This window comes from Phacochoerus africanus, chromosome 15 (assembly GCF_016906955.1).
Source record: "Phacochoerus africanus isolate WHEZ1 chromosome 15, ROS_Pafr_v1, whole genome shotgun sequence".
Lineage (NCBI taxonomy): Eukaryota > Metazoa > Chordata > Mammalia > Artiodactyla > Suidae > Phacochoerus > Phacochoerus africanus.
In genome coordinates this window covers 120,773,451-120,793,131 of record NC_062558.1, presented here as the reverse complement: position 1 = coordinate 120,793,131, position 19,681 = coordinate 120,773,451, and the positions used below count along the sequence as shown (strand labels likewise).

Genomic DNA, 19,681 nt, shown 5'->3' with positions numbered 1-19,681 from the left:
AAATTTTGAACAAATGAGTTAAAATTTACTTCAAGTTGATATGGTGTTGGTAATGAGAAAATCAGGTCTATTGATTTAGTGTAGAACAAGAATCTCTCCAAGGGGCCTGCTGTCCAGTGGAGCCCTATACATCTAGCAAGTTTAAAAAACAACAAAGACATTAATCTTAAGTAATTAAAAAGATAACATACTATAGCCCAACTTCTAGCATCCTAGCTAAACATGTTATGTGAAAAGAGAATCCTCTTCCAAAGTCAAAAGGCGATTCTACTTAATGTAGATTAGTCACCACCCTTCAGATTTAAAAACAAGTTGGTAGTAATACAGGAGAGTGTAGCTAAAAAGATATATACACACCTAGAGTTGTGGGGATACGACATTGATCTGCAAGTATTACCACAAGTGTAATAGCACGGAGGCCACTAGTCACATAAGCTCACTCTCAGCCAGGCTCTGGATTCAGAACCAACCTGTGCCTAGTGGTTATACCAAATACTTAACCTCTCTATGTCTCTGTTTAGGCATTGGGTTGTCACAAGGATTAAGTAAATTAAATCATACAAAACTCTGTGCCTGGCACAGAGATAGAGCAAATAAATACTGGCTGTTACAAGTATTTGCTGAGTCTTCCTTCACTTGCTGGGTTGCATAATATAATGACTTAAAAAAAAAAGTCATTTTATGCTGATAATGATAAACATATAAAGCCCTTATTGTGGAATTCCTATTGCGGCACAGTGGAAACGAATCTGACTGGGAACCATGAGGTTGCGGGTTCAATCCCTGGCCTTGATCAGTGGGTTAAGGATCTGGCATTGCAGTGAGCTGTGGTGTAGTTCACAGACTCAGCTTGGATCCTGCGTTGCTGTGGCTCCGGTGTAGGCCAGCAGTTGTAGCTCCCGATTTGACCCCTAGCCTTGGAACCTCTATATGCCGCATGTGTGGCCCTAAAAAGTGAAAAGAATAAAAAATAAGTGAAAAAAAACAAAGCCCTTACTGAGTACCAGACTTTAAGCACTTTATATATAAATAACAACTCATTAGGAGTCTGATGTTATTATTGCCCAATATTTTACAAACCCAATTTGTTCAGAGTTGGGTTTTTACGCTTTTATGTGACTTCTTTCAATAGAAATGCTTCTTACACTTTGATGACATACGTAAGTGCTTCCCAGTACTGCAAAACAACTCTCTGTGATAGGACAGATTAAACAGCTAACAACTTGCATAGGCTTAAGTGTGACAAAAACAGTCAGACACTACAGACCTGCTACAGGAGGCCTCACAACCTCAGAGCATGGGCCCCACCCTGTATTTAGATTTTAGGATTTTGTGTAGGAGGAAGGCTGATGTGTAGGAGGAAGTCCTCTTAGTCTCAAAAGACATTCTGCTTTTACAAAGACCAAATCCACACTTTAAACATCATCCTATTATAACATTATTGAAAAAGGGGGTTAGAAATAGCAAAATGTACAGTATAATTTTCTCATCCATTTTCAGAATGTGAAATCTATATTCTGAAATTACAGTCCTTCTATCATGCAAAAAATATTTTCTCATCCATTTCCAGAATGTAAAACATATTCTGAAATTACAGTCCTTCTATCATGCAAAAATATTTTCTAGGTGTCATCTGATCACTTGTCAGTATGTCAGATGTTTACCAACAAACATTTCCTTATACATGTAAAAAGCTGCAACATAATGAATGTCTCATAACCAACTATTTCAAGAACTCCTAAATTACATTCAACATTCAAAATAGATAAACCAACTTTCTTCTTTAAAAGCAACATTCCAACATGCCAGCACTTGAGGTCAATTTATAGTTTTAAGAGCAAAGACTGAACTCTTCAAAGCAATGAAGAGTTAAATATAGTAAAAGTGGTCATTTTTTGCAGGCCTTCTCTCTGCAAAGTTAATCTATTCAATTTAAACAGAGGAAAATGAGTGAGTTACGGTGCAATTACAATGAAAATAAGTCATATATTAAAAACTTTATACATATGCTCCCAAAGTAACAACCTTATAAAAGAATAGATCCCATATCTTAATTACACACTAAAAAAAAATAGTCAAGCATCGGAGTTCCCGTCGTGGCTCAGTGGTTAACAAATCCGACTAGGAACCACGAGGTTGCGGGTTCAATCCGTGGCCTTGCTCAGTGGGTTGAGGATTTGGCGTTGCCCTGAGCTGTGGTGTGGGTCGCAGACGCGGCTCGGATCCCGCGTTGCTGTGGCTCTGGCGTAGGCCGGTGGCTACAGCTCCGATTCGACCCCTAGTCTGGGAACCTCCATATGCCGCGGGAGCGGCCCAAGAAATGGCAAAAAGACAAAAAAAAAAAAGAAAAAAAAAAGTCAAGCGTCTTATTTAAAAATGACAAATTACACTGTATTCTTATTTTACTCTTTTTAATACTCTCATTAGGAGTTTTCTAAGGCCAAAATCAGGAGGTACTCAGCATGATACAGATGTACTCCATTCCAAGAAAAGCAACCATTTCACACTGCTAAGCCTAAAATGTCTTATAATTTAACATAAACGTGCACACACCTTTATGTAGTAGATTCCTACCCTCCCATCTTATCAACTTCACCAAATTTGCATATAATCCCCACTAAAAGCCTCTCGGTTGACTTAAATTCTGTTTCTCCCCACACCACTCTAGCAGGTCAATTGCAATAGCACATGTGCCAAAGAAATTAGTGGTTTTACATCACTCTCTCATTTTAAACTGGCATCTACTTGCAATTAAATCTCTGCAACAAAAAAAGTTTACCTGAGGCCATTCTTGCCATTTTAATAGAGGCCTACCTTACTCTACCTGTCTCTGCAATCTTGCCTCATTTATAAAAGCATACCTCCGAAGAGGCTGGACGTGCCCCAAACACCACTAAAGCGAACCTGCTGCCAACTCTGTTTGTCAACCCGGGCAGGAAGCGCAACCTAACGTGCATACGTTTGCAGGGGTGGGGTGGGTGGGGTGTGTGGCTGTTGAGGGGGATGGGGACGCAGATTGCAGGAGTAAGATTTGGTTGAACACTTTCAACTTGTAACAGAAGTTTTTTTTAAATGGGTAAAACAAACCAACACCCCCTCCCTTACCTCCACCTTTTTTCCAAGCGCGGGAACCTCCCACCCTCCTGGAGCGCACCTTCAGAGCGTAAGGTCCCCCGGGTCACCGAAGCCTCAGCTAGCTCTTGATTTTCAGAACTCCCGGTCCTCCAGGGGAAATCGCCCCACCTCGCCCCACCTCGTAAGGCCCACCTCGCAGCGCCCCGAGATCCTCCTCCCCTGCAGATCCACCTCCCTCGGAGAGAAAGGGGTTCACCTGAGGCCACAAGGGCAGCCAATAGGAAGTCCCCTCAGGCCTGCGAGCGGTCACATTCCTCAACCCCGCGCGACCCCCTGGAAGGGTCCCCACAGCCCAGCCCGCGCGGGCGCCCGCCGTCCCTGCCGGAAGGAGGGGCAGAAAGACGGCGCCTTCCCTCCCCTCAGGATTACCTCGCAGCTCGCAGCTCGCAGCTCGCAGCCGGCTTTGTGCTTCCCTCCCTCCTTCTCCGCGGCCGCTGGGGCTGCAGCGGCCGGGCGATTCTCCACTGCCGCCACTTGAGCGCCGCACTGCTCCAGAAGGGAGGGCAGGAGGGGAAGGGGCTTGAGGAAGGAGGGACCTGGGCGCTGAGCCCTTTGTAGCAGGAAGCGACGACACCTGGGTCGCGATGCCTCTAGCTCTCGATCTCGGTTTTTTAAAATATAACTTAAACCTCCTTCTTTTCCCTCCCTCCCCGCGCCTCTGCGACCGTTACCGGCAGGCTGCTCGGGCTCTGGCGGGACTGGCCTAGCGCCCCCAGAGCGCCCCCTGGCTCCGCCCCTAAGGCCCCTCCCTTAGGCCCCCAAGCGCCCCTGGCCCCACCCCCAACCCGCCCCTCGCAGCCCCCGAGCGCCCCTGGTCCCGCCCCTCGGGCCCCCGAGCGTCCTGGCCCCGCCCCTCGGAATCTTGGGACGCTCCTGGCCCCGCCTCCCAAGGCTCCGCCCCTCGTGGTCCCCTACGCCCCTCCAGAGCCTTGGTCCCACCCCCTGAAGCCCCCACCCGGCCCGCCAGTAGAGTGTCACAGAAGCCACGGTCGCTGGGGCTTATTGGCCGGCCCCTGGGAGGGCCTGCAGGGGACAGCCGTCTAGCATCTCTTCAGCGTCCTTCAGTGGCTATGCAGCTTCTATCCGCGGCGTCCCCTGAGGGTCGGAGGTGTAAACGACTCCTACGCAAACCCGACTAGAAGCGGGGAGGAAGGGCGCCTCGGAAATGTCGCCCTCCCTAACCTGAGAGAGCTCTCTCCTAATCCTGAGGCTAAGCCACAGCTCTTAGTTAGCCACTGGCTGCTGGGTCTTCAGCAGGAGGCCACTGCTAAGGTTCAACCTCCACACGCCCCCCGTAGGAGAGGCCTGGGTATTCTCAGCATAGTTGCCTATGGGGGCGCCTCCTCCCTCTACTCACCTCCTCAGAGGGGCAGGGCAGGCGCTCTCTCAATCCTGCTTACTTGATGGGTATCAAGGGTCTCATCCCCACTTTGGCTCCTGGCCTTGAGACCTTATGACAGCTGACCTCTGGGAGGTGAAAAGTCAAAGCACCGCCAGCCTTCAAAATGAATTTGGGGGCGGGTAAACTTTGCAACACGCAATTGCAGGGCTATGGATCCATCCACAGGTGACACTAGGGCCGCCCACCCCCCACCTCCCAGACACGACCTACTCTAGAAATAGACCTCCCAGCAAAGCACACTTTTCTCTGCCACCCACGACTTGCACATCCCTCTGGCGTACATGTCCTCCACAGGCACGAATCCACTCCCAAGCACGCCCGGCTGAGCGCCATTCTGGTTATTCATGGTCCCTTGGGTCAACCCCACCCTAACACACACAACAAACTTCATTCCCCACCCTTATCTCTCTTCGTTTCCAAGGCATTGGCAACACTCCATTTCATTTCCTTCCTCTTCTGCAGACTCTTCTCTTCCCCCTCAAATACTTCATGCCATCCCCCTCATCTTCATCCCCTCCCTCCTCCTTAAAAATGTGCTAATTGAAATGTAGTTTCCTCTTCCCACATATGAAGTGTGGAAAATGAATCTTGTCTTGGCCCAAACTGTGATTCATTTATCCTTATTTTCTCTCTGCACTGGACTAAATTTTAAGAAATTTTAGTCTACCACCATCTCCCATATGCTCAAAATCTAACCATGTCTTATGGTTTTTAGATACCCCTAAAGGATCGTGGGGAAGGCTTCCTGGCTTTGGGTAGAAAATATTTAGAAAATATTCTGCCTGTCATTTTATTTGGGATTTTAAAATATCTGCAGTATTTGAGAGAAATATTGGGAGTGGCTGGATGTTTTCTTGCATTTAAAAAGCAGAGAATGAAAAGCTTGGCAATGCATTAAGGTTACCTTTTTATGAACAGCCCCCCAAAAGTATGTTAAGGGCACGTATCAGACAATAGTCTCCCCTATACAGGGCATTTGCTAGTCACAAATCTAGGACTCCCCCCCCCCCAAAGGGAGACAAATTAACATAATCCATTTTAAGCATGTCTGATGAGCAATCCTTTCCATGATCACTCTCTTTCCCACAGTTTCTGGACAAAATGGATAAAAGATTTGCTTACCCACTGAGGATGTAAGGCTTTCTTGTGTCCAGCGTAGTAGACGCGTGCGTCTTCTAGGTGTGGATCTGCAGTGCTGCACAGAAACCTACTGCAGCCTCAGACCCGCGGTGGCGGCGGCGGCTGCAGCGGCAGCGGCAACAGCTGCAGCGGCAGCAGCAGCAGCTTCTCCCAAAGCTGAGTAGTAAAGTGTGTGACTTTAGTAGAGACTCCACAATTAGCATTAGGCGCTTGCTTAAAAGAGAGGAGGCGGAATCTTTCTTAAAGGAATGGGTTTTGTTTTTCCTCTGCACTATTGCTTCATAAGAGGCAGAAAGGGTGGAAGCAGAGAGTTTTTCTGGGCTGAGTAAGGCAATACAGCTGTGGGAGGTCAAGGTTAAAATTAACTGGGTGATCTAGGGACCAATTTAGTGTGAGTCAATGAAATGCTAGAAGCATTAGTTTTAAAGAGCCCTGCTAACTTCAAACTCTGGGGTGCATGGCAAAAATAAAGTGATGTGCCTTGAAACTGACTAGTATTTTGTGTTAATATTTAATTTCTAATCATTGCACTAAAGTGATAACTATTTAAAGGGAGGTTATTTACTATTTAATACAAGAACGTGAAAAATAATAAAACACATGATTGGGGGCAATGGAGTAAAGTCTTACTAACACTTATAAGCATATCTGGAATTTCAATGAATGTATTAGAGAATATATCATTGTAAATCAACTCTACTTCAATAAAAAAAGAAAAGAAAATATATTATTGACAGAGATCAAAGTGTAGTTATCAAATAATATTATTTATAGACAAACAAAAATATCTGAAATAGTTTTAGAAAATAGTAGCAGGGTACTATGCTATTTCAGTGGCAAAGTTCAGCAAAATTAAGAACTCAAGTAGATTACTTTAAATGCCTGCAAATCTATTTACACTATTAAAATGTGACTACACATGAGGAACTTGGGAGTCTGCATTATAACTTTAAATTTTATTTTAAATAATATTTAAATTTGAGCAGTGAACATCTGTGATTTTTTTTCCTTCACAGGTAAATGAGGAGGTGTGGACCCAAAATACAAATAGAGAAAAATGCAGAAAATATCCTGCAATTGATTTTTTTGGCACAGCCTTTGTTAACTACCTATGTGCTCTTGACCAAGTAAATAAACTTTTCTGTTTCATAGTTCCCTAAATTGTAGAATGAGGATATTGGGTTGAGATTTCCTTTCACATTCCAAAATACTATGATTTTATGACATTTAAACGTTTATATTTTCATTATTTAATGCATGTATGTCTGACTCTACACTACTTTTCCTAAAAACTTGGATTAAAAATATATAGAGAGAGCTCCCCTTGTGACTCAGCTGTAATGAACCTGACTAGTACCCATGAGGACTCGAGTTCCATCCCTGGCCTCAATCAGTGGGTTAAGGACCCTGTGTTGCTGCAAGCTGTGGTGTAGGTCTCAGATGTGGCTCGGATCTGGCATTGCTGTGGCCGTGGTGTAGGCCAGCAGCTGTAGCTCCAATTCAGCCCCTAGCCTGAGAACTTCCATATGCCACAGGTGCAGCCCTAAAAAAAAAAAAAAAGAATAAATAAATCTATATTTTAAATGTATAGCCAGATTTTGTTATTTTCCACTATTCTGAAATTATTTTGCAAATCAAATATCTTTTTGTAAAGTGAATAAACTTAGTTTTATCTGACTTATGATTTTGTACCCAACTATGACCAATTTTCCAGAGGGAGGATCCTACAATATGGTTAAGGATACTGACTGACTGGAGTACAAAATGTTTAACAGTGTATTTTAAAAACTGGTGCATTGTCAGATGGTAGAGTTGGAACAGAGTTTAGAGCTCACTGACTCCAACTCTAATTTCACAAGTGGAAAAAATGGAAACCCAGAGGAGTAATATGGGACACAGGGGACTTAACTCAGTCTCCACTATTCACACACAAGACAAATAACAACACATATGAGCATACACAATGTTTCACAAACCCATAGTGGGGGCTGAGCAAGACCTGTCACAGCAAAAAAAAAAAAAAGTGGTTTCACTCAATGACACCATTTGTGTACATGTAGTATAAACTAAAAATATATATCAAACAAGTGCTTATAATATGTGTAAATATTAACACAAATTTTGCCTTCAGGTTTGGAGGTGTTTATGCTAGAAAGTAAAGAAATTTGTCCAGGGAAGTGTGTGTGTGTGTGTGTGTGTGTGTGTGTGAGAGAGAGAGAGAGAGAGAGAGAGAGAGAAAGAGAGAGAGAGAGATTTAAGTGACCTCTAAGGAAACTCTCAACACTTGCAAACTCTTACTTATCTTCCACCCAAATGACAGACCCTTCAACACTGCCACTTGCTTCTTGTACCCATTGCACCTCTGTTCCCTTTTGTCTGCATGCTTAAGCTGCCAGGAGGAAAAGTTCGTTTTGGATCCAGGTAGCGTTAAGTATTGGCGAGACTTAATTCTGGCCTTCAGAGATGATTTTTGGAAGTTGCTTTTGGGTCTAGATACTAACATTTTTCCTTAAATCCTGATCTTGTATTCCTGATAAGGAACCTGGCACTAACCTAAGCCCATTCTCCCTAGTCTCAAAGGGGCATTACCTTAGATTAGATGACATAGCAAACTTGGTGTTTTGTGTACCTAGATTTTTTTTAAAAAACCCTTCTACAGGAGTAGAATTGAAGGAAATTAGCTGCCCTGTTTCTTCATCCATTTTTATTTGTCTTGCTCTTCTGAAAGGAAGGCATTTCATTTCTTCTACCAGGTGGTAATGGACAATGAATAAAATAGCTGTTATTTGTATAATTTGAAGGAACCCCTCAAAATTAAATGCATCTCTTTGTATCTTCCCCAAAGTACTGAGCACAATCTCTTATATAAAGGCACTTAAAAGATACTTTAAAAAAATGAATACACAAATTAATGAATGAATAGCTCCCCAAATATTCAGAAACTGATTACAGAGTGTTTTTGTTTGTTTGTAGTTTGCACTGTCTAAAACAACTGACTTCATTCTTTACCCCCCCCCCTTTTCCAACACAGTCATGATCTAAGAGAAACAATCTCCCTTCTGTAGAGCTCTTTAGGCATGCCCGATTTGCATTCTCCAATTAAACTGTAACCACAAATCTCCACATGAACTCTGGGTAGATAAAGCAGTAGCCAGAGACACTCTGCCAGGAAAGCACAGGATTAAGTTTCAAAATCCTGGTGCTCTAGTTCTAGTTGTGAAACCAACTGGTTATGTGACCTCAGACAAGTTTCTTGACATGATTTTGCTTCAGTTTAGCCATCTTTTAAGTGGTGGTGGTGGATTATAATATCTGCTGTCTCTTACTCATAGGGTAGTTATGAAGCTCAAATGATAATAAAGGTAAAAATGCTTTGAACTTTTCAAAGCACTTTGTAAATAGAAGGTATTATTATAGGCAGATGTATTTAAAATCATTTACCTAGTTCAAGGGACTTTACCCTAAACAACCTGTTTTACTACTTATTGTTTTAGAAGGCAAACAGGTTTCTCTCGCTCCCTCTGAGCGCATGCTTACACGCGCACCCTGCGGCTCCCAATTTAACAACTTCTCAGCTAGCACAGGCAACATGAAGAGCTAAGAATTTATGTAGAGAGCACTCCTCCATCCCCTTCCCCCAAATTTACCTTTTTAAAGCTCTCAGACAGAAAAGTAAACTCAGCGAAGAACAGAAGAACAACAACTTTTTCATACTACATAATGTCATATATTCAATCAGTGGGGTTAGGTGAACCATTCAGTTTGAAACTCAGCCATGCTACTTATGATTTGATCACACTTTTGTGCCAAGCCAGTCTGGAAAGTACTCCAGCAGCAAAGCAGGAAGAACTGATATGGAAACCATGTTAATGAGTTCGCCACTCCCCAAGGAGACATAATCGGGGCAATACTCAAGGATTCATCAACATATTTTATTAGCACTATGTAACCTACATGGTTTAAAGAATTACCTCAGCTAAATACCTGACAGGTCCTTATACAACTGTTTAAGCAATCAGGCATGCTAAATGTCTGGAACATTTATAAAATATCACCTTTGGGGTCCTCCTCATTTTTTTCTCCCCAAAAGTATTTCTTGTCAGGTATTCATTTCTATTTGGTAAGTCTTTTAAAATCATCATGGCTAAATAAAAAACTGCTAATACACAAACAACTAATAAAGAATTGCTGTAAGTCAGATACTCTATATAAGAGGCCTGCTCATAGAGAGGACATAAAAACTCACGCAAAGTCAATTTAAGATTTCTGTGTACAGAAATTGTAAAATGAATGCCAAGTATGCATTTGCTATGTTAAGCCTAAAATACATCAGTTTACCTCTGTATCTATGGTCACATGCCTAATGATTTCAGCTGCTTTTAATATACAATTCTGAATAACATAATCTTAAAAGCTGGTATTTTGATCCTTAGGGCACTATTTCTAGAAAGTGATCAGGAACCACCAGCAACAGCATTACTTGGAGTGTTTCCTAAAATGCTGATTCCTGGACCATATCCTAGAATTAGAATCTTTTAGGGGGTGGTGCCAGATTGAGGGTTTTTTAAGTACCCCAAGTAATCCTCCTGTACACCATATTTGAGTACCAGTGTCCTATAGAAACAATGCAGTGCGTGTAGAATCTCAGAGACATGATGAGAGAAATGTAGGCGTCTCCTTTTTTATCATGTGAGAACGATTCAGAGAAGGACTAACACTGGCTCCACCTCTTCTACAGTGTAAACTTGGGCAAAATATTTAATCTCTGTAGGTCCTAGTATCCTCATTTGTAAAATAATTTCTTTTTGACCGTGTTGTTGTGAGGATTAAATAACATATGGAGAGCTTTTTACTCTAGTGCCTGACCCATAATAGAACTTAAATGTATATTTATTCCTTCTCCCCTTGTTCAGAAATAAGTGCCCAGGTGTGTTCTTCTTGTCCAGTGTTTTAGTATACTTGGTAGAGGAATGTGAACTAGTAGTTTAATGATAGCCAATATTTTGACTATTTAGTATGCCAGTGCTAAATATTTTATATGCGTTCTTTCATTTCATACCCACAGTATTCCTTAAAGATAGGTATTATTATTTTCGGATAAAGGAATTAAGTCTCATAAAGGGTAAGTAACATGCCCAGAATCTCAGAGTAAAAATTTAGCAGAGCTGAGATTTAAACCCAGGCATTCTGACTCCAGAGCTTATCTGTTCATTAGGATGTATGTTTTGTATGTTCTCTAAATGCTTAGATTCCAACACAGGAGCCGGTCTCTTGGAAGGGATAAGCAATTGCAAAAGTGGAGTTTATAAACCTGCTAGAAATACAGACAAATGAATGCCATTATTTCCCTATCTTAAAAGCCTTTGCTAGTTGCTTATAACACAGTGTGGCACATAGTAGGTGTTCAAAAGAACTGAATAGATGGAAGGCAGTCCTTTCACCAGCATACTGTTTAAGCAGATGACGTATCTAAGATCAAGTTTTAAATTATTCACTGTTCTAGATCAGCTTATATTCTGACATAATGCAAGTCACTAAGTTTCAGAGCTATAGATCTTGTCATTTGCAATGAATAGTTCTTGAACACTCGCAATGAACTATGCACTAGTTTGGCACTGAGAGGATTATAAAAAAAAAAAAAAAAAGACATAGCTAGCCTATGCCCTAAACAGCTAGCTGGGAAATAAAAATGTATGAAGCAATCAGATTGCAAAATCACCACATATGAGATAATAAATGTGAAGCATTTACTAGCATTTACTAGCAAATAGTAAACCATCAATAAATATAATCAATAATATTATTACCAATATTATATTATTATCAATTACTATTGATAATATTATATTCTAGTCTAATAATTGTTGACATAATTATTATGGTTTTACTAACAATAAGAAGAAATAATAAATGTTTTTTTTTCTTTATAGGGTCACACGTGTGGCATATGGAAGTTCCCAGGCTAGGGGCTGAATCAGAGCTCTAGCTGCCAGCCTACATATGCCACAACCAAAGCAAGGCAGGACCCTAGCTGCATCTGTGACCTACACCACAGCTCACGGCAATGCTGGATCCTTAACCCACTGAGCTAGGCCTGGGATCGAACCCCCATCCTCATGGATCCTAGTCCACCTCATTATCCCTGAGCCACAATGGGAACTTCCAGAAATAATAAATGTCTAGCTACCATTTAATGGGTGATTATGTGCCCAGTATTGTGCTTGGTGTTTATATATATGATATAATATATATATGATACTGATTTAGCAGGGTTGGTAAGATGACTTTATATGTATAAAGTCATTTACTGATGGCCTGTTTAAGTAGCCCCACCTCCATTTACTTTCCATGGATACACTCACTTATTTTCATTCATTAGGACAACAGTATTTAGTGAACTCCTACTATGTCCCAGCCACTGGGTGCTATATATATATAAAGTCATCTTATCAACAATGCTAAATCAGTATCATTCATCATATTTTTTAAGTGAGGAAGCAGGCTCAGAGAAATTAAATAACTTTCCCAAGGCACATATTTGATATGCATTCCAGAGTCAGGGTAAATAGTACACTCAAATACTCTAAAAGGAGTCAGGGAAGAGATCATTTTCTGCTGGAGAACGTAGGGACAACATCTCGGAGTAGAATGAGCAGAACTGTGATGGGGGAAAGATGGAGGAGAAGGGCCTTTGATGATGGAGGTGTCAGGAGCAAAGATATGTGTGTGAGTTTTCTGAGACAAGTCCCCCAGCATTTCACATTCACATAGGCTGAGTTCGTGGTAGGCACACAATTTGGGTCTTTTCACTGAGCTGACAGGAAAGTCCGAGGACTATTGACAGAAGAGCAAATAAACCTGTCTGTCTAGAATGAAAAGTTTTTGTGGTACAAAGTTAGAATATATGTAGTTCCCAAACCTATAACCCTAAAAACTCAGGCTTCATTTAAAGAAGGCCTGTTTAAGTAGCCCAACCTCCAGTTACTTTCCACTGATACACTCACTTATTTTCATTCATTGGGATTACAGTATTTAGGGGACTCCTACTGTGCGCTAGCCCCTGGGTGCTAGGAATAAAGCAATGAATAAAGCAAAAATCCTTGCACCCATGAAACTTTTGTAGTAATGAGAAAACACAGATGTTAACATGTAAACACGTTGACAAATAAGGCTATTTCAGATGCTAAAGGACTATGAAGAAAATAACACGGACTGTTGACAATGACTAGTTAAGAAGGATGAAGAAGGCCTCTTTGAGGAGGTGACATTTGAGCTGTGACCCCATTGATCTGAAGTTGTCAGCTGGAGAGAAAAGCAAGTTCAAAGGTCATGAGGCAGAACAATCTTGGTGTGTCTGGAAGACTGAGAGAAGGTCTTGGTGTTCCAGCACTGTGCGCAAGGGATAAAGCATCCCAGATGTGGCCAGAGAGCAAGGGGTAGGGTAATGTTGGGTGTTGGATCTTGCAGTTCTCGTAGATCAGGAGTTTGATTGGGGAGGTTTTCAGCTAAAGAGGGACAGGGTCTTATTTACATTTTTGAAATTTCACTCTGGCTGCTTTGTGGAGAATGAGCTCTAGAGAGATGTGATTAGGGAATGGGAGGCCAATTAGGAAGTTATCAAAGTCATCTATACTGGAGGAAGTGGGGTAGGAGTGGCTCATCGGGTTAAGGACCTGACATTATCTCCATGAGGATGTGGGTTAGATCCCTGGCCTCACTCAGTGGGTTAAAGATCCTTCATTGCCACAAGCTGCAGCATAGGTTGCATAGCTTGGATCCGGTGTTGCCATGGCTGTGGCACAGGCCTGCAGCAGCAGCTCCAATTTGACCCCTAGCCTGGGAACTTCCGTATGCTGCAGGTGTGGCTGTAAAAAAAAAAAGAAAAGAGGAAGTGAGGTGTTGTTGCAGAGGTGGCTATGGAGATGAGGAGAAGCACATGGACTTGGAGCACATTTGGGGAATAGAGCTGACTTGACCTGAGCATGGAGTGTGTGTGTGGTTGGTGAGGAAAAGAGAGAAAGATAGAAATCAACACAGAATGATCTCCAGGCTTTTGGCCTGAACATGGAGGTGGGGGCACATTATCCAAGACAGAGAAGACTTGAGAAGGAAGAATGTGACAGGTAAAAGTAAACACTTCTGGGAGTTCCCATTGTGGCGCAGCGGAAAGGAAATGAACCGACGAGGAACCATGAGGTTGCAGATTGGATCCCTGGTCTCGCTCAGTGGGTTAAGGATCCAGGGTTGTGGTGAGCTATGGTGTGGGTTGCAGACTTGGCTTGGATCTTTTGTTGCTGTGGCTATGGTGGAGCTCTGATTAGACCCCTAGCCTGGGAATCTCCATATGCCTTGGATGCGGCCCAAAAAAGCAAAAAGAAAAAAAAAGCAAAAAGAAAAGAAAAAAGTAAACATTTCTGTTTTGTCATGTGAAGCTTGAGACCGCCTTCTTTTTGTCTTCTGATTTTTCCACTCTAAAATTATCTCCTTAGTTTATTTTTTTAATTTGTTCACCATTCATTTTCCCTCATAAGAATCTTCAAAAGAGTAAGAACTTTGTTTACTTTGTTCATTGTTGTATCCCTAGTGATCAAAACATAGACTGGCCCAGAGGATATGCTCAACAACTATTGGGATTTGTTGAGTCTGGTTCTCAGACATCCATCCAAACCACCTGGGCAGTTTATTAAAAGTTTAGTATCTGCCCCTTGCCTGAACCACCCCCCCCCCCACCAGAACTCTGCTTTAATAGGTCTGGGGTTGCACTCAGGAAATTGCGTATCTAGTCAGGAGCGTAGAGGGGCAGTGGTCTACAATCTAAACCAGTGGCTGAGATATATTAGTGTTCATTCAAATATTTACCTTAGAAACCACATTTTAGCACCTTCCCCCAAGACCAGAATGTATAACTTTAAGAATTCCATGGTCTTCTCAAATACAGTTAAATCATAAGGTGTTAATTTAAAAGCTTCTGAGAGAAAAACCACTGAAAGACTTCTGGGGTCCCTCCTATTTCATTTGACGGATACACCCTCATTGGAAACCAGGAAAGGGTCTCATAGGAAGGTCCTTCATGTGAAGAAGGATGGTTATGTGAGTGCTGGGACAACCTTCCTCTTCTACCACACCTCAAAAATATGTGTCCCACACATTTACAGGTACATGAAATGCCTTTATTTGGTGATTATAGTAAATGTATGTTTTTATCTGCAAAACATCTGTCCCCTTTTCCAGGAAGAGTGCTTCCTTAATTTTTTGTGGAACTTTTTTTCACCCCATTGTTGCAGTCTTGGCACCCTTCCCTTTTTCTGAGCAAGGGGTTGGCTTCAAGCTGGACCCACCAGATGTTCTCTCCCTAGCATTTAAATATTGAGTAGAATGACACGAAAACTTAAGATCAGAGTTCATTCTGAGGGACATCCCTGAGGAGACTGTGATGAGATACCGCTGCAGAGATCTTGTTCGACTTGGCTCCGGTCCATCCCAAATCCTGATTCTTCAGCTTTTCCTTCAATTTTATGAGCCATGTGCCTTATTCTTCCAATAAATTCCTTTTGCCTAAGTTAATTAGAGTGGTCTCATTTGCTGGCAATATAATCTATGATGCAGCAATTAAAAACCTTGAAATCTCTAATTAGAGGTAGATCTTTCCAAACAAATCTTTCCTGAGAGCCGGTAACACATTGCCCTAAGTTTTCACTAAAAGGTAAATGTCTGATAACAGTCACTGAACAGGCAGGTGAGAGTGAAAGGGATCCATGGCTTGACATCAGTTCTACCACTGAGGCAGGAAGGAAAGGAATGGCTGGGACATGACAGACACATAAATAACACTTTACAAAGTTGCCCTGAGTTTTCACATGAGATAAATACCTTGCTGGAAACTCTCAACACCTTTATTTCCTAGTTTCTACTCAGCTCTCCCAGCCCCTGAATTTCTATCTTTAGACTAAAATTTCAGAGTAAGCCTTTGCAAAGCAGGGCATAATTACTGGGACACATAAACCTAAGACATCAATTTATGAACATAAGAACTCTTAATATTAAATTTAGTTCTCATTTCCTTCTGTGGTCCCTAGGGGGAAAAAAAAGAACATCCTGTCTTTTAAATCATTTGGGTTAAATCCCAGTCATTTGTTGACCTCTCCCCTCCCCCATTAAAAAAAAAAAAAAAAAAGATCTATAACTCTTTAAGACTCTGAGAAATTAATGACAACTTGGAGCTCCCGTCGTGGCTCAGTGGAAATGAATCTGTCTAGTATCCATGAGGACGCAGGTTCAATCCTGGGCCTCACTCAGTGTGTCAAGAATCCAGTGTTTCCATGAGCTGTGTAGGTTGCAGACATGGCTCCGATCCCACATTGCTGTGGCTGTGGCCTAGGCCAGCGGCAGCTCCACTTCGACTGTAGCCTGGGAAGCTCCATATGCTGCAGGAGCGGCCCAAGAAAAGGCAAAAAGACATAACAAACAACAACAAAAAAATAGCAGCCACTATTAAAAATATAAATGTTTAAGTTAATGCAACTGGTTTTTACATTTGATCTCCAGTTACACTGCATATAATCTGAAAATGACTCAATTTCATTTTTATTAAACTATAATATGCTCCTTATCCTGCCCTGGGTAAGGGAACCCCCATAGTGGTTGCTATTTGCCAAATCTAAACATAACAAAATTTGGCTATAAATCTGTATAGACTCTTCATGGCCAATCATTTTTATTTCAAAAAGGTGGGTGGGGGGGGGGTGTCACCATTCTTAGCATATAATGTCACCATTCTTATCATTAAAACATAAAATAGTATTACAAGCATTTGCTGAACATTTACTATACGCCAGTTACTATTAAAAGTGCTTTGGGAGTTCCCACCATGGCTCAGCGGTAACAAACCCGACTAGTATCCATGAGGGTGCAGGTTTGATCCCTGGCCTTGCTCAGTGGGTTAAGGATCTGGCATTGCTGTGGCTATGGTGTAGGGTGGCAGCTGCAACTCCGATTCGACCCCTAACCTAGGAACTTCCATATGCCACAAGTGCAGCCCTAAAAAGACAAGAAAAAGGCAAAAAAAAAAGTGCTCTATGATATAGCTCTCTCATTGAATATTTACAATTTATAGGTACTATCCTAATATCTAGAAACAAGGGAACTGAAGCTGAGAAATTAAGTAATTTGCCCAAGATCAAAGAGCTGATCAATGGCAGAGGCTGAGTTTTGAACCCAGGTAATAAGATGACTCCAGAATCTGGGCTCCAACCCCTTCTCTTACCACCTTCATGCATTGCTCAGCCATTTAGTGAAACAGCACCTGGTCTTTTCTTCCACTCGTATTTGAAGCCCTTCTAACCTTCACTTAGAATGTTTAACACATTTTGAAAACTACCTGCCTGAACCAAGTAATCGACATAAATAGGCTTTCCAGAGGCCAAACTGCTTGGATGTAAATCATTAACTAAATAGTGAACCTTTCCAGCAGCCTTGACAGAAACTGACTTACCCAGACTCTACATTAAGTAAAATAGTAAGAAGTTAGAGATCTAATCCAAGTCAAGGCTCCAGTTGCCTGAGCAAAGCCTTGGGTTTTCAAATTCCCTGGAAGGGAGTATAAGCTATTACAGTGGATCTGGGATAGTGGAATGGATGGTGATCTTTCTCAGAAAAGTGTGTTATTTTTTTGATAGGTGGTTTTGACCTCTTTGCCAGCGAGGTAATTGAGAGACCAGTCTGGGACTTGCATCTGGAAGCAACCTGGGTACAGGGTGAGGGAGACATGTACATTAAACAAACTGATCTTGAACATTCAGAAGCTCTTCAGAGAACAGCATAGATTTTTCTGAGCCGGTTTTCCTGCAGGATGGCCATGACACAACATGCTTCAGCCCAGAAGGTAGGTAGCTTTTTAAAGACTCTCCTTAGTCTTTTTCTTTCTTGAAATGAGATGTAGAATTGGTCCAATCCTGACTGATTTTTAAGAGATTGCCAGAGTTTTTATAGGATGTATCTCTGGTTGGGTTTGGCCTTTGTCTTTTTTCGGAGTATGCCAACCTCTCTTCCCTCATGTTGTTACTTTCTTTACAAACAACATTAATGCCTTTATTACTGGATTCAGAACCCCAAGGCATTAAAAAAAAAAAAAAAGGGAATGTAGGATGACACCAAATGGTCTTGCCCTTTGGGCCTTTGCTCTTAGAAGAGATGGAAGATGGGCGGGGGAAGGAGCAGGAAACAAAGGCATGAATCCCTGCCCCTAATCATGTATTTGTTGTAGCATATCAGGGTGGAATCCAGGTCAGCCAAAGTCACAAAGGAGTGCAGATGTACCTTGGAGATGTTGTTTCAGACCACAAAGATATGCTGACTAATGAGCGAAAAAAAATCCTCATTAGAGGTGGAGTTAAATCTTTACTCTGAAGCATGAGCGGCTTCTAAGTTTTGCTGCCAAGAAATTATTTGCTTCTGAAATAAAGCATAATTGCTAAAACATGCACTCTTTGGAGGAGAGATTGAGGTAGTAAGAACACCTTCACTTTACTGGAGTGAAAGGAATGCTGTGTATTTAGGTGTGAGTTAACCCAGAGCTGTGGATCTCACAGTCTGTTGAAACTGCATAGAAAATTTCCTGAGGAACAGAAGTTTCAAAGTGTCTCCTCTTGAAGCTGGCCATAATTTTGCCAAAATTAAAACATACGAGTCTTTGACCAAGTAAAGCCACTTGAAAGAAGCTACCCTTCAGAAATCCTGTATGAACATTTGAACACGATAATTATAAGGATGTCCACTGCCATGTGGTTTCCCATAGCAAACAAAAGAGACAATAATCTAAATTTTTAAGTAGGAGAACAGTTAGAACAATTATAATGGACTCAAACAGAATGCTATGCAGCATTAATGAAGCATGATGTTGGCCTTGATATACTGACCTGGCCTGATGCTCATGACATATAATTAAGGGAAAAAGTACATATGTGAATGTATATATATTTGTGTGTGCAAATAGGTAAAAATATATGCGATATGTTTTTGAATACAATTTGGAATCTGTACATGAAACTGTTCATATTAACAGTACGTAGTTACTTCTGAGGAATGGGATTAGGAGGGCAAGGGACACTTTGATTTTTTACTTCTTTTTAAGTTTTTTTTTTTTTTGTCTTTTGTTGTTGTTATTGTTGTTGTTGTTGCTATTTCTTGGGCCGCTCCCGCGGCATATGGAGGTTCCCAGGCTAGGGGTTGAATCGGAGCTGTAGCCACCGGCCTACGCCAGAGCCACAGCAATGCAGGATCCGAGCCGCGTCTGCAACCTACACCACAGCTCACGGCAACACCGGATCGTTAACCCACTGAGCAAGGGCAGGGATCGAACCCGCAACCTCATGGTTCCTAGTCGGATTTGTTAACCACTGCGCCATGATGGGAACTCCTCTTTTTAAGCTTTTTTAATTTTTTTTGCTTTTTTAGAGCCACACTGATGGCATATGGAGTTTCCCAGGCTAGGGGTCTAATTGGAGCTACAGCTGCCAGCCTACACCACAGTTAATGGCAATGCAGAATCCTTAACCCACTGAGCAAGGCCAGGGATTGAACCAGCAACTTCTCTGATTCGTTTCTGCTGTGCTACAACAGGAACTCCCTGAGTTTTTACTTTAAATGTGTATGTATTTGAATGCCTTTACATGGGCAAATTTTTTTTTTTTTGGCTGCCCTGCTGCATATGGATCAGATCCTAGGCACAGTTGCAATATATTCTGTAGCTACGGCAACACTGGATCCTTCAACCCGCTGTGCTGGGCTGGGCATCAAACTTGTGCCCTGGCGCTGCAGAGACACCACCAATCCCGTTGCAGCACAGCAGGAACTCCACATGTGTAAGTATTATTTGCATCATTAAAAAAAAAAAAAGATAGAATGAGAATAGCTGAATTCAGAAACATGTCCTTAAGCACTTAATTGCTTTTCCCTAAATTTCAGGAGTCCTCACTCAGAGAATACCTTTTCAAGGGAAATGGATGA

General features: G+C 41.9%; 1 protein-coding gene across 3 annotated transcripts in view; it reads right to left on the bottom strand.

Moving 5' to 3' along the window:
- The window catches only part of ADD3 (adducin 3), a 132,303-nt gene extending 126,353 nt beyond the window's left edge, over positions 1-5,950 (bottom strand). Inside the window, exon 1 of one of the 3 annotated variants that reach the window (XM_047762764.1) lies at positions 5,660-5,950. The gene's annotated coding sequence lies outside the window, so the exon portion shown is untranslated. Of the gene's footprint in view, positions 1-3,504; positions 3,844-5,659 lie in introns of those variants that run through there. The other 2 variants (XM_047762769.1, XM_047762765.1) reach the window with 2 other exon arrangements.
- Between the last annotated feature and the right edge of the window lie 13,731 nt (positions 5,951-19,681).